Genomic DNA, 15,262 nt, shown 5'->3' with positions numbered 1-15,262 from the left:
AAATAAAATATTAATTGAGAGAATTTTTTAAAAAAAAATTAAATTTAGGATCATTACATGTTCGCTCTTCTCCTTCATGCTTTCTAAAGTTTAAAAATTGGGTTGAATCTAAAAAAATAAAAACCAAAAGCCTTGTCTACCTTGATGTTAGCATTCAATAGAATTCAACAAATTTAATATTCGAAGTTGCAATGAATTTTCAAAAGGTGTTTGAGCCAAATGTTTGAAAAGATGATGGTTATATTTCCATTCTTTAGCTCTAGGCAAGCGGGAAGCATTTCTTTGGTCCTATTCTTGATGATTGGAAAAATGGTAGAGAGTCTTCATCAAATTCTTGAAGGTCTTTTATGATATAACCTTGAAATTTTCAAGCTCCCTTACTTTAACATCAAATGATGTTTCTACCAAATTGCTCGTGTTTAACAATGTTGCAGAAGCATATTGCAAAATAATAGTATACTTTTTAAGAGAGATGAGCTTTAAGATGCAAATGAAGTTTGAGAACATATTGAGGTCAGATAAATAATATGAATCCATTACTGATTTTACATCCTCAGTATAAATTAGTTTATATAAATATATGTTTGAACTCCTTTTCACTAACATTGAAGAATATGCACTTATGATGGATAAGGTCAAAAACTTGTTTGTGCTAATTGTTTGAAGAGTATTCTGTCAGGGTTTCTATTGAATCGGGGCCTACCCATGCAAGTAATGCATCTATAAGTTTATTGCCCACTTTTGATGATGACAATGATGACATTGAAGATCCAGGTACAATGTGGTTAGAGTCTTTAAAATAAAGAACTCAATGGATCCACACAAAATGAGCTAGATAGATATCTTGCAACTGATTCTACAGTTGAAATTCATCATCTGATTCTAAGTTTGACATATTACAATGGTGGAAAGAAAATTTTGAAAAATATAAAATTCTCACCATATAACACGAGATGTTTTGGCTATGCTAGTTTCAACAGTGGCTTCTGAGTCTGCATTTAGTACTAATGGATGTGTAGTTGATCAATATAGGAGCTCTCTATCTCCTAAAATGATAGAAGCACTACTTTATGGGCAAAATGGCTGTAAAGTGGGCAATTTCTCTCTTAATTTGTTGACAAGCTTCATAACTTTGATAACTTTAATGAGATAGAACATATTATCAACTTGTAGGAATATTTTTATTTTCTAAAGTTTAAAATATTTTTTCTAAAGTTTAATAATTCACACGTGCACACCCCTTACTTTATTTTTTATATTAATGTAATTGTTTTTGGTCTTCAGATGCAACCTTTGGAGGGGAGAATGCAGCTGCTAGTGTTGATTGAAGGGTTTCTTTACAATTAGATTTTTTTGCTAATTATTTTGTTAATTTCTTGCTAATTTTTTTGCAAACTTATAAATTTTCATGTATGTTCTTGCAATTTTTCTATTCAGCTATGACATATTTTCCTCTTTTATTTATGCAGGTTGGGAACTAAGAAGAAGCTTTTTGTTAATTGGAGTCTACTATGTGAAATTGCTATTTTTCATGATGCTCCCAGATTTTGTAAAATTTATTGTTTTTAATGAATTGTAGTTGTTATTTTGGATTGACTTATTTTGACATTGTTCTAGGACTTGTGGTAGTTTTATATTTCAAATTAGATGTTGAATTATGGATAATTGGATATCTGATTGTTATTGTGGATTTTTGGTTTATATCTTTATGGATGTTATTTTGAGTTGATGTGTAAGGCTATTATTGTTGATTTAAGATAATTTTATGTCGAGTTAATGGGCACAGGTGTGATCTGATGGGCAGGGTAGCCCAAAGTGCCTTGCCTGCCCTACCCTGCCCAAACAAATTGGACATTTTGCAGATAGGGTTGGGCATCGGGTTGTATTTTGCAGCCCATTCATTCTTTATGCTGGGCATCGGGTAAGGTGCAGCCTTGCCTAGCCCTACCCTGTGCACCCTTAACCATATCCATATTAAATTTTATGATGTTTAATATATGGCATAAATAAGTTGTAATTGGAAAGAAAAATGTGTGACACCCAAATTTTGGTAGGGACAAGAAAAAAAAAGAAACTCTTAAATTCCACAAAAGCTCCTTTTACTAGGAAGAAAAAGAAAAAATATTTAGGAATATGTAATTATCCAGCAAGCATTATTGTAAAGGTTAATGTCATGTCTCACATCAGAGGGTTTGAAGAGGGTTTTGACTATATAAGTGGGTACAGTGCACACCCCAATAAGCTAGTTTTTTTTAAAAGAGAGTAATGGCTCCATGACAAAGTAATATCAGAGTCAAACCTTAAAGTGAATAGTTGGTAAGCCCCTCTGGTGAGCTATCCCCTAATGGGGGCATTACGGATTGGTTGGGAGAGCTGTCATGTCTCACATCGAAAGGACTTAGGGAGGGTCTTGACTATATAGGCGGGTGTGTTGCATACCTTAATGAGGTAGCTTTTTGGGGAGAGATTAATGGCCCTTTAACGAAGTAATTTTAGAGTTAGACCTGAGTTTGACCAATTAGTAAACCCCTCTAGTGGGCCACCCATGACGGGAGCATCACAAGTTAGCTAAGGGAGCTGTCATGTCCCACATCGGAGGGACTTAAGCTAACTTTTTAGGGAGAAAGTAATTGATAGACCCCATGGCATGGATGATATGGAGTTAATGACAACGAAACTTGAGAATGGTAATCATGAGCATAGTGGCATGAAAGGAGCCCAAGGCAAGGAGGAAGGAGCCTAATACTTCCAATCCAACATGCCTAAAGACCTTTTACAATATATTAGAGGTCTATGATAAGAGCTTGAACTAAAGCCATGAAGTAAGCCTTGTTTAGTCTTGTGTAAGAAGTCCAAGAGCTTAGAGAGCATTTGGGCACTTCTCTCAAGCCCAAAGGAGAGCATCTATACGTGTATAATGTGCTTAAGATCTAAATCTATGAAGAGTCAAGCCTGAGAGATGCAAGCCTTAGCCCAATACAAGGAAGACTACAAGTTGAGCCTCCTCGCTTAATGCAAGGAAGACTACAAGTTGAGCATCTTGCAAGCAAAGAGGCATGAAACCCTAGTGAAGAAGTTAAGGGTTGCATGATTTTAAATCCCTTATGATCCCTTGATTGTATCCTAAATTGTTTTCTATTTTAATGGTCCTTTAATTTGACTCCTTTTTCTTAAGGAGCAAGATTAGTCTTAGTCTCCTGTTTTGAGTCTAGTCAAAGATTAGAATTAATTATATTATTAATTTCTAAGTTTTGTAGTCCCATAATTTTAGGATCACATCTCCTAAATTATATGGCTAAATATTTTCTTATTATTTTATATTATTTCTCCTTTTAGTATTAGGAAATTAGGGTTTTAATTTTAGAAAATAATCTTCTCTATGAGCCCATATAAATTAGGCATGCTCCCTCTTGTAAACAGAAAGATAAGTTGAATGAAATTATTTATTTTAGAGTTTATAACTTTTGTGAGCCTTAGTACTTTATGGTGGCATCCCGTGTGAGAAACAGACGTGATCAAGAGTGTGATCAACTCTTGTAGTGTCTTCGAAGGTTGAGGTTCCTAGAGGCAGGTGCTCTAGAGGATCTTATCCTTAATCATTATCCCATTGTTTATTTTCTTTCTTATTTTTGTCATAAATTTCATCCCTTTTTTTTTTGTTCTCATGTTTTTGTTATGTTTCTAGGTCTCTAAAACTAGCACGATTCTGCTTCTGCGTCCCTATCAAATTGGTATCAAAGCCAGGTTGCTAATTTTGGTTCAATTCTTATCCTTTCTTCTTCTTTTTCATCTTGAGTTATTTCTTTTTGTGATCATCTCTTATCTGCCCCATCTACTTCTATCTTTTAGTTTTTTTTTCATCTTTGTGACTTTTTTATCTTATGTGAGTTTTCATTTTTATTAGCCTTCTCAAAAAAAACCTAGAAATTTGTGCAATTAAAGTGTTAGTGTGTTGAAAAAAAGAAAAAAATCTAAAAAATTAAAAAAATTACAAAAAAATATTACTGTAGTTATGATTGTAGAAAAAAGCTATTCTTGAACTCCAAGTTGCTAAGAGGTTGCCTAAAGAGAAAAGTCAACTTGGGTGTAAGAAAGTCTTCTACTTTGATCACTTTCTTATTTTTAATTTTTGGCAGCACTTTTTAAATTCTCTACTCTCTTATTTTACTATTTGTACTACTCTCCTATGCTATTTTTGTCAACTTGAGCGGTTTTTCCTTTTGCAAGCTTAATTTTATTTGAAAATTTTACTTTCCTATTTGTTTTAAAATTTAAAAAAAATGCAAAAATATCCTCTTTTCATCTTGTGCTTATTTTCTAGTTTTCTTAATTTAGAAGATATTCACTTGATTTTTTTTAGTTTCTTGATTTGTGTTTAGTCTCACCATTGAATTCTATCTACAAGCTTAGTAAATGGTAAAAGCCAATTATGTTTTTCATCATTAAAAAAAAAGCTTTTTTTTTTGTGAAACACGAGTAACTTTATTTCTCTTAAGAGTAAACACGTGAGTTTGTGTATGTGAGGATTCATTTTTATCTTATATGGCTTTTAGTGCTTCTATGAACATGAGTAACAAGAATGAATCCCCTAGTGTTGATATGAACTCTATTTTACAATTTATTAAAACACAGTTGCAGCAATTTGCTTAGAACTTGATCATAGGTTCCATAAGGAGGATAAAGATGAGCCGAAGACTTCTTCTTCTAAAGGAAAGAAGCATGAGACCCCCAACGATGATGAGGAGTATAAAGAGCCCCCTTCTCCTAAGGGAAAGAAATTCTAAAAGTGTGATGTTGACTTATTGAACTAGAAAGTAAAGTATCCTTTATTCAAGGGTAGCAACAATCCAGAAAAATACCTTAATTGGGAAATAAAAATGGACCAAATCTTCATGACTCTTGATTTGTCTGAGTCAAGGAAGGTAAAAAATTGCTTCTTTAAATTTCACTGACTATGTTATTTATTAGTGGCAAGATTTACAGTACAAAAGAAGCCAACTTAGGAAAAAGGCCCATTAAAACATGAGAAAAGTTTAAAAGATACTTTAGAAAGGCTTATGTCCCCAATTACTACACGGAGCTGAATAGAAAATTGAGAATGTTTTCTCAAGCTGTGGAGGAGTATGTACATGAGTTGAATATCTTAAAGTTTTGTGCAAACATTTAAGAAAATGAACATGAAGCAATGTCAAGAATTATGGATGGCTTGAGGCTAGAGTTGTGAGATAAGCTTGACTTGTACACTTTTGTTGACAAGGAAGAGCTCATACACAAAGCTATAAAATTAGAGCAGAGAAATAAGAACAAACGTTTCAAGTCCTCTTAGAAATACTCTAAGGCAACATCCAAATGGAAGGATTTCAAGGTCAAAGATACATCCAAGGCCAAGGAAGAAATGAAGATCAAGTATGAGGGTAAAACTTCTAATCCTAAACCTTCTTCTTATTCATCTAAAACTTCTCCTATTAAGTGTTTCAAATGCCATGATATGGGCCACATGGTGAGAGATTGTGGTAATAAAAGAGCTATAATTTTGAGAGATGATGGTGGCTATGATAATGTGTATGAAAGTGATGCTGATAATGATGATGATGATTCTACCTCCTATGAATCAAATGATGAGCTTGAATGAAATGGTGCAGTTGAATATATCTTGGTGGCAAGAAGAACTCTCAATATTCAACCAAAGGAGGATGATGAACATGAGCAATGTGAGCATATTATTCATACTAGATGCTTCATTAAAGAGAAAGTGTGTAGCATGGTAATTGATGGTGGTAGTTGCATTAATGTAGCTAGCACTTTACTTATAGATAAATTATCTCTACCTTTAATTCCACACCCTAAGCCCTACAAATTGCAACAATTGAATGATTGTGTTGAAATTAGGATTTCTAAGCAAGTGTTGATTACTTTCTTTATTGGGGTTTATACTTGTGATGCATTATGTGATGTAGCCCCTATGCTTACTGGATACTTGTTACTAAGTAGGCCTTAGCAGTTTGATAGTAAGGCTACTCATGATGGTTTCAGAAATTGTTACAAGCTACCTTTTAAAAGCAAGACTATTATATTAAATCCTCTTAGGCCTATCCAAGCCTATGAAGATCAACTGAAGATTGCTCAAGATTACAAGCAAAGGAGAGATCTCCTTGATTGTGGCATGAGTAAGAGAAAAAAGAAAGAGAGTATTACTTTACTTGAAAATCAATCAAAAGAGAGGAAAAAGAGTGGCGAGAAGGTGAGAAAAGAGAAAAATAGAATGGTGGAAGTGAAAGAAAATAGTGAAAAGAAAATACTAGTATGGGAAAAGTGAGATTCAAGAGGCTTTGATGAGTAAGCGAGCTCTTATTGTAATTCCCAAGAATATTTATATTTTTACTGATACTTTTGACCCTACTTTGCCTTCTAATGTTGTCTCTTTATTTCAGGACAATGGAGATTTATTCCCTGATGAGATTCCTGATCGGCTTCCTCCCTTAAGAGGAATTGAGCATAAAATAGATTTCTTACCCGGAGCTGCTACTCTAAATAAGCCTACTTATAGGGCTAACCCTGAAGAGACTAAAGAGATCTAGCGCCAAGTAGAGGAATTAATGATGAAAGGCTTTATGCGTGAGAGCCTTAGCCCTTGTGTTGTCCCTGTTATTTTGGTGCTAAAAAAAGACGGATCTTGGAGGATGTGTGTTAATTGTAGAGTAATCAACAAAATCATTATAAAGTATTGTTAACCCATCTTTAAACTTGAAGATATGCTTAATGAGTTGCATGGTGCTTCTATCTTTTCTAAAATTGATCTTATAAGTGGTTATCATCAAATTTGTATGAAAGAGGGTGATGAATGAAAAATTGCCTTTAAAACTAAATTTGAATTATATGAATGGTTAGTTATGCCTTTTGGTTTGACTAATGATCCTAGTACTTTTATGGCATTAATGAATCATATTTTTAGAAAGTTTATAGGCAAGTTTGTTGTGGTTTACTTTGATGATATTCTGATTTATAGTAAATCTTTGACTAATCATGTGAATCATCTTAAAATTGTGTTTGACACCTTGAGAGAATATAAGCTATATACTAATTTTCAAAAGTGTTTCTTTTGCACACTTTGTTATCTTTTTAGAATTTATTGTTGGATCACAAGGAATTTGTGTGGATGAGGAGAAACTTAAAGCTATTCGTGAATAGCCAACCCCTAAGAATGTAAGTGAAGTGAGAAGCTTTGATGGCTTAGTAAGCCTTTATAAGAGATTTGTTAGGGATTTTTCTACCATTGCTGCCCCTCTTAATGAACTTGTTAAGATGAATGTGACCTTCATATAGGATGAGACACAAGAAAGGGCTTTCTAAACCTTAAAGGATAAATTGACTAATTCCCCTTTACTCGTTTTGCCTAATTTCTCCAAAGCATTCAAAATTCAATGTGGTGCTTCTGGTATTAGTATAGGTGCTGTTTTAAAGCAGGATTCTAAGCTCATAGCTTACTTCAGTGAAAAGCTACATGGTACAGCTTTGAATTATTCCACCTATGACAAAGAGCTTTATGCTCTAAAGAGGGTCTTATAAACCTGGCAACACTATTTATAGCCCAAGAAATTTATCATTCATTCTGATCATGAAAGTTTAAAGTTTCTCAAGTCTCAAAGTAAGTTGAATAAGAGACATGCTCGCTGGATGGAATTTATTGAGACCTTTCCTTATGTGATTAAGCATAAGCAAGGTAAAGAAAATAATGTTGCTGATGCCTTATCTCGAAGGTATACATTACTTTCCTATTTGCATGCTCAATTACTTGGCTTTGAGATTCTAAAAGATCTTTATAAAACTGATTCTGATTTTGAAAATATTTGGAAATCTTGTGAAAATTATGGATCTAGTAATTTCTTTAGATTTGATAGATTTTTTTTAAGAAAAATAAATTATGCATTCTTATTTGTTCTATGCGTGAGTTGCTTACTAAGGAAGCACATGGTGGTGGTTTGATGGGACACTTTGGTTTAGAGAAAACTTTAGCTATTTTGTCTGATCATTTCTTTTAGCCTCACATGTAAAAAGATGTCATATTTGTTTGTGATAAATGCATTAAATGTAGACAGGTAAAATCTAAGGTCCAACCTCATAGACTTTACTCTCCTTTACCCGTCCCTTCTCACGTTTGGGAACATATCTCTATGAATTTTGTAATTGGATTGCCTAAATCTTCTGTAGGCAAAGATTCTATATTTGTTGTTGTTAACAGATTCTCTAAGATGGCACACTTTATTGCTTGTGCTAAGACTAATGATGCTGTTAATATTGTTGACTTATTCTTTAAAGATATTGTTCGCTTGCATGGTTTACCTAAGACTATTGTGAGTGATAGAGATGTGAAGTTTTTTAGTCATTTTCGGTGTACCTTATGGCATAAATTGAGGACTAAGTTACTTTTTTCCACTACTGCCCGTCCACAAACTGATGGTCAAACTGAGGTAGTCAACAGAACTATGACTACATTACTATGAGTGATAATTCAGAAGAATTTGAAGAATTAGGTGAATTGTTTACCTCATATTGAATTTGCTTACAATAGGGCTATTCATTCTTCTACTTCTTATTCTCCATTTGAAATTGTTTGTAGTTTCAATCCATTATCTCCTATTGATATTTTACCTTTGCCTTTTTCTGAGTATGCTAATACTGATGGCAAGAGAAAAGTTGAGTTTGTGCAGGACCTATTTGCTAAGGTTAAAGCAAACATAGAGTGAAAGAATGAGAAATATGCCAAGCAAGCTAATAAAGGTAGGAGACGTGTGATCTTTAAACTTGGAGATTGGGTTTGGTTACATTTAAAGAAAGAGAGATTTCCTAATCAAAGGAAATCCAAACTTCAAGTCCGAGGAGGTGGACCTTTTCAAGTTTTAGAAAGCATTAATGATAATGCTTACAAAATTGACTTGCCTAGCTCTTATGGCAATGTTAATGCCACATTCAATATTTCTGATCTATCTTTATATGATTCTGTAGATTCGAGGACAAATCCTTTTCAACTAGGAGGGAATGATGGACCCCATGGCATAGATGATATGCATTAATGACAACGAAACTTGAGGATTATAATCATGAGCATGGTGGCATAAAAGGAGCCCAAGGCAAGGAGGAAGGAGCCCAATACTTCTAATCCAACGTGCCTAAAGGTCCTTTACAATATATTGGAGGTCCAATGACAAGAGCCTGAACTAAAGCCATAAAGTAAGCCTTGTTTAGTCTTGTGCAAGAAGTCCAAGAGCTTAGAGAGTATTGGGGAACTTTTCTCAAGCCCAAAGGAGAGCATCTATATGTGTATAATGTGTTTAAGATCCAAATATATGAAGAGTCAAGCCTAAGAGATGCAAGCCTTAGCCCAATGCAAGGAAGACTATAAGTTGAGCCTCTTGCAAGCAAGGACGCATGAAACCCTAGTGAAGAAGTCAAGGGTTGCGTGATTTTAAATCTTTTATGATCCATTGATTGTCTCCTAAATTGTTTCCTATTTTAATGGTCGTTTGATTTGACTCCCTTCTCTTAAGGAGCAAGATTAGTCTTAGTTTCCTATTTTGAGTCTAGTTAAAGATTAGGATTAATTATTAATTTTTAAGTTTTGTAGTTCCATAATTTTAGGATCACATCTCCTAAATTATGTGGCTAAATATTTTCTCAGTATTTTATATTATTTCTCCTTTAGTATTAGAAAATTAGGGTTTTAATTTTAAGAAATAATCTTCTCTATGAGCCCATATAAATTATGCATGCTCCCTTTGTAAACAGAAAGAAAAGTTGAATGAAATTATTTATTTTAGAGTTTATAACTCTTGTGAGCCTTAGTGCTTTGTGGTGGCATCCCATGTGAGAAACAGACGTGATCAAGAGTGTGATCAACTCTTGTGATGTCTTCAAAAGTTGAGATTCTTAGAGACAGGTGCTCTAAAGGATTTTATCCTTGATCATTATTCCATTGTTTATTTTCTTTCTTTCTTTATTTTTATCATAAATTACGTCCCTTTCTTTTTGTTCTCGTGTTTTTGTTGTGTTTCTTGGTTCTGTTTCTAAACTAGCATGATTTTGCTTCCGCATCCCTTATCAGTAATGGCCCATGACATTAAGCTTCCTTTCTAAACTACTTGTTTTCTTGTATAACAATTTTCTTACAAAAAGATCTATTGAAATATCATAATTTTCATGAAAATATAACTATGGTAGAGAGAGTTGTAAATCATACTCGTTGAACCAGAAAATACAAAATTTATTGCATTGCCCTAGTAGGAACGGATGTAAAATTTTAGTTTAAACAATAATTCTGTAAGAATAAGCTTAGCCCCAAAAGCCCAATATTTGTAAAGTAATAATGAGCATTTGGAGCGTGGAAGGTAATCTCATAAGACATACAAAGAAAGCGGGAATTTGTACTTTTTCCTCCATGATTGGAGTTGAAAGCTTCAGGAACCTAATTTGGGTGCTTATTATTGTAATGAGATTTGGACCATCTAGATTTTAATCAATTTAGATGGTCTAGATTTGAACCATTATTATATATTATATTTTTTAAAATAAAAATTATAAAATAATTTTGATAAATTTTTTATTTTTAATACGGTCTAGATTTAATTTGAAAGGTCCAATTTCATATTAAATTTTTTATAATTGATGTATATTAACTATCCAAATGTACTCTGCACATTCTAGATTTAATTTGGACTATACAGAGTACATCTGGATAATCAATATATAGTATTTATAAAAATTTTAATATTAAATAGGACCTTTCAAATTAAATTTAGACCATATTAAAAATAATAATGGTTTAAACCTGGATCATCTAGATCAAAATTTAGATGGTCCAGATCTCATCATAGTGATGAGCACCCAAATCAAACTCAAGCTTCAGCCATCATCCTAAAGAATATGAAAAAAACGAAGAACTCAATATACGAAAAAGAAATCAATCTACTAAACATTAAAAGGAACCATAAGTTCTGTTTATGACCAATAAAATCAGTAAGAATATACCAAGATCAAACATTATTATTTCTGTTATCTTGGTGTAAAAGACAGCACAGACAAATCACAAGATCAACGAACTTCATCTGATTGCAGCTCCCTTCGCAAGCAGCTCCAAGCATTTCTGAAGCAGTCCCTAAGCACAAGGCTATCCTTGCATGCTTCAATATGACGGGATGCTTGAAACAGATAGCAGAAAACTGTCATTATGAAAAGAATTGGAAGAAAGATTAGTATGAAAAGAATTAGAAGTTTAAACGATGTGATGGCAACAGTTCTACATAATATTTTGCTTCTCCGATGAAAGATTATGCTATTCCCTCCCAATAATTGTAGCTATAAATAAAAGAATTAGGAAGAATAAAAAAAAAAAAAAAAAACGGGAAATGGCAAAACCAGAGGAACTGCAAGCCAGACATTCTTTTGCTCACTTCTAAAGGAAAGAATGCATCGGCATGGAGCAAAACAATAATATACTGCTCTAAACAATTTTCAGCAAGTCAAACATTCTGTTGTAAGCCAAGCCAATACAATTTTTCCAACCCAAAAAAAAAAAAACAACTACATGTATTTGAAATTTGCAAGAATTATTTTCAATAAGTTGCCAAAAATGATTATCACATGACTTATTAGGAATTTGCAACATTCCAGCTAAACTTGCATACCGATTATGCAGTTCTTTAATGAGTTTCAGAGGAGGGGGAGATCCACCTTTCGGACCTGGAGGAAGGTGACATTGATCTGAAGCTCTAGTACAGTCCAGAGATACATGATACAATCATCTTCAACTGATTTTGGCTATACCATTATCTAGTAGAAACATACGATAATTTAATGCTTAATAACAGTACACTTTGGCCGAGAAAAAAATTCATAACAGTACACAGCCACTAAATAGCCGCCCACAATAAGAACTGAAATTCTCATCAATCTACATAATACCTTGTCCTGCTATTTTGTTTTGTTACAGGAAATCTTCACCATGCAACTCAAGAACCTTGGGAATTTTGCATTTTACACCACTATTTTACTTACAACTGAATGTCAGCATATGTAAACCTGGTGTTAAAATTTAGACTTATAAACTCCTTATAAGCATGGGATCAAGCATATGATACAATTTTAATGGGAAGGGACTGAAGAATAATTTCAATTTTGCTGATACAAGCCATAATGACATGAACTTGAACATGTTCTAACTTGAACGTGCTTGTGACAAATTTCACTACATACAAATACAAAAAGTTATTAAACTACATGCTTGTAAAACAGTCATTTAATTGTGTAGTTCGACTTCTCAACACAAACTATAAAAGCCTTTCCTAACATTCATTCTTATTAAACATAAATATGCTTACAACTTGAACTTGAGCTACAGCATTTAACCCTGTTTTTCCCCCCCTCCAGCAGGCCTCTATCAATCATTCTATGTAGAAGCTTCACTGCTTTGTCATTCTTATAGTTTTGAAGAAGACATCGAATAATAATTTTAAAATCATGGAATAAAGGAGGTAATTGTTCTCTTCAATTCTGTCAAGCAAGGCCGTGGCTTCATCAAGAAAACCCTGTTTGCAAAGACCATGAATCATAGCAGCATATGCATGCAGATCTACTTGATAACCTTTGGCCAAAAGTTATTGAAGAGTCTCCCATGCATTATTTAATCTGCTACCTTTGCCCAAACCATCAATAGGTAAGTATAGTGTAGTATAGGTTCTCACATTAACTTGGCAGCGGCATAATATTTCATCTGATCCATGGATCCTAAAAGTCTTATTAACTGAAAAAAAAAAAAAAAACTGGAATGCGGACGACTTCAAGTTTAAATGCATTTGTTTCGAAGTTAATGGACAACGATTAGAATTAGGAATTGGGATTGTTTCGATTTTAAGCCTAAAGTGTGTTGATGGCCTTAAGGGAAGACGCATTAAGCATGCAAATGAAAGTTTCCAATATGAAGGTTAAATTTATCTTTTAACAATTTTTTTTTTCCATTTTCAAGTTTTTTTAATAGGGTATAAAATCAAATTGGATTTCAACAATTTTTTTTTATCAAGTAACCAATATTACTAACAAAATATACATCTAGAGTCCAAATTTCAGGCACATAATTATTTTTTGGATTTAAATTTTCCTAATTGTTAAATAAATATAACTATTAAAGGAAAAAACAAAGATATATATCCTTTATTTTTTTTCATATTTAACGATTGATATCCTCTCATTAATAATGCTATGATGAATTGAATTAGTCTTTTAGGGTAAAAATATTCATGAATCCGAATTATGTATATTCATTTTTTTCTGTACATATTTATATTAATTTTTAGTCAAATAATAGTTATTGAATGAATAACAAAATATGCCTAAATTTTAGACAGATAATTATTTTTACAAAATAAAATTTCCATATTTGTTAAATATATATATATATATATATTTGATAGGATATAAACTGAAAATTCGTATTCTTTATTTCCTATCTCATTTAAATGATGGATTCAAAATGTTGTTGCTTTGGAGCTGCAGGGATCAATTACTACTGTTCTGAAACAGTGGTCCATGTCTTCATTATATAGTGTCACTAGCTACAACCCCCGTGCGATGCATGGGTTATTTTATCATACTTGTCAATAAATTACACTTTACATGATGTTGATAAAACAAAAAGGACATAAGATGACACAAAAAAATTAACGAAATTGATAACTATGAAGCAAATATTTCCTAATTCCAAATGTTAAAGTTAGAATATACCAATTTTTTTATGCCAAACAAATCAAAAGATTGGAAGGTTGAAGGTTCTGAAAGATTTTTTTAATTTTAATTTATATTTATTAAACTAAAAATTTATAATTTTTATAAATAGGTTCATCATCAATCTGAATAATATTAATTTAATTTAGATAGTCTTATTTAATATTATAACTTTTTAAATTGAGTATCTATATGTATTTTAGGCAGTTCATATTCAATATCAAATGTTTATCTACAAGGTCTAAATTTAAAGTTTTTATTTTTTATTTTGATGAATACAATATTAAAAAAATAAATATAAAATCTATAATATTTTAATTATAACTTTTAAAAAATATTTTTTAAAAAAATTACAAGTTAAAAATTTTAAATCTAAACTGTACAAAATACATCTGGATAGTTAATATATAAAAATATAAAAATTTAATATTAAATTAGATACTGAATTAAATATAGACTAGATTAGTCAAAAAAAATATTTATTTAAACTTTTTTATAATTTTTATTTTTAAAAATATAAAATAAAAATATTAAATTATTTCTTCAAATCTAGACCATCCAGATTAAAAATCTGAATGGTCCAAATTGTATTACCCTGATGAGCACCCAAGATAGTTCCAACTCCACGATAGCAATCATTTAAAAATGTTTCTCTAAACATGCAAAAAGAAATTATCTATTCATTATGAATTGTTCAACTAACTCTCGTTTGGTATATATTCACTCATAAATACATAATGTAACATGTATAAGGTAAAAATTTTCAATATTAAAATATAAGGATGGATAATAAATTTGAAAATCAAAGTTATTATAAAAATCTTAATTTGACATTAATTTTGTTATCAGATTTTTGTCATCCTGCCAAAACAAAAAAGGAATAATTTTTTGACAACAAAGACATCTTACTGTATTTACTCTCGGCCAATTTTAATTCTTTAAATGTTTGCTCTTATTACCCAATAACCTCATTCATATGTTATGTACTTGAAAAAGCAAAAATGTTTTGGTCCAAAAGCTCTCATAAACCGATTTGATTGATAATATCATCATTTTTTTTTTCGGTTGAGACGTTGAGCTATTGATATCCAAGAATAAACCTGCAACATGAAAATAGAAAATTTGAAGCAAGAGAGAGATGACTTACTACTCACATTACAAGTAAAAAATAATTTTTTTAAAAAAATAAAAGATCCCAATAAAACTAATGAAATAATAGATAGGTAGAGGGAGGGCCAAGGAGCTCTCAGTCTCCCTCAACTCCATCCAAGAAAATAGGTATATCATACAAATAAAAGAATAACTCATCTTGGAAGTGAATTTGCCTGATGAATAGAACCATTGTCGATCGACTAAAAGAATTCTCCAAAGATAAACAACTAAATCTTAGACTCTAGAATACTGTGAAACAACTCTGCAAAAGCTTGAGACTAACTCATCCAGGAAACTTGGTCAACTTAATTTTTTTGATAGGAATAAAATTAAAAAAAAT

This window comes from Prosopis cineraria, unplaced genomic scaffold, assembly GCF_029017545.1.
Source record: "Prosopis cineraria cultivar Desert tree isolate PC_DT_omini unplaced genomic scaffold, ASM2901754v1 PC8, whole genome shotgun sequence".
In the NCBI taxonomy this organism is placed as follows: domain Eukaryota; kingdom Viridiplantae; phylum Streptophyta; class Magnoliopsida; order Fabales; family Fabaceae; genus Prosopis; species Prosopis cineraria.
Note: the sequence above shows the minus strand (reverse complement) of the source record.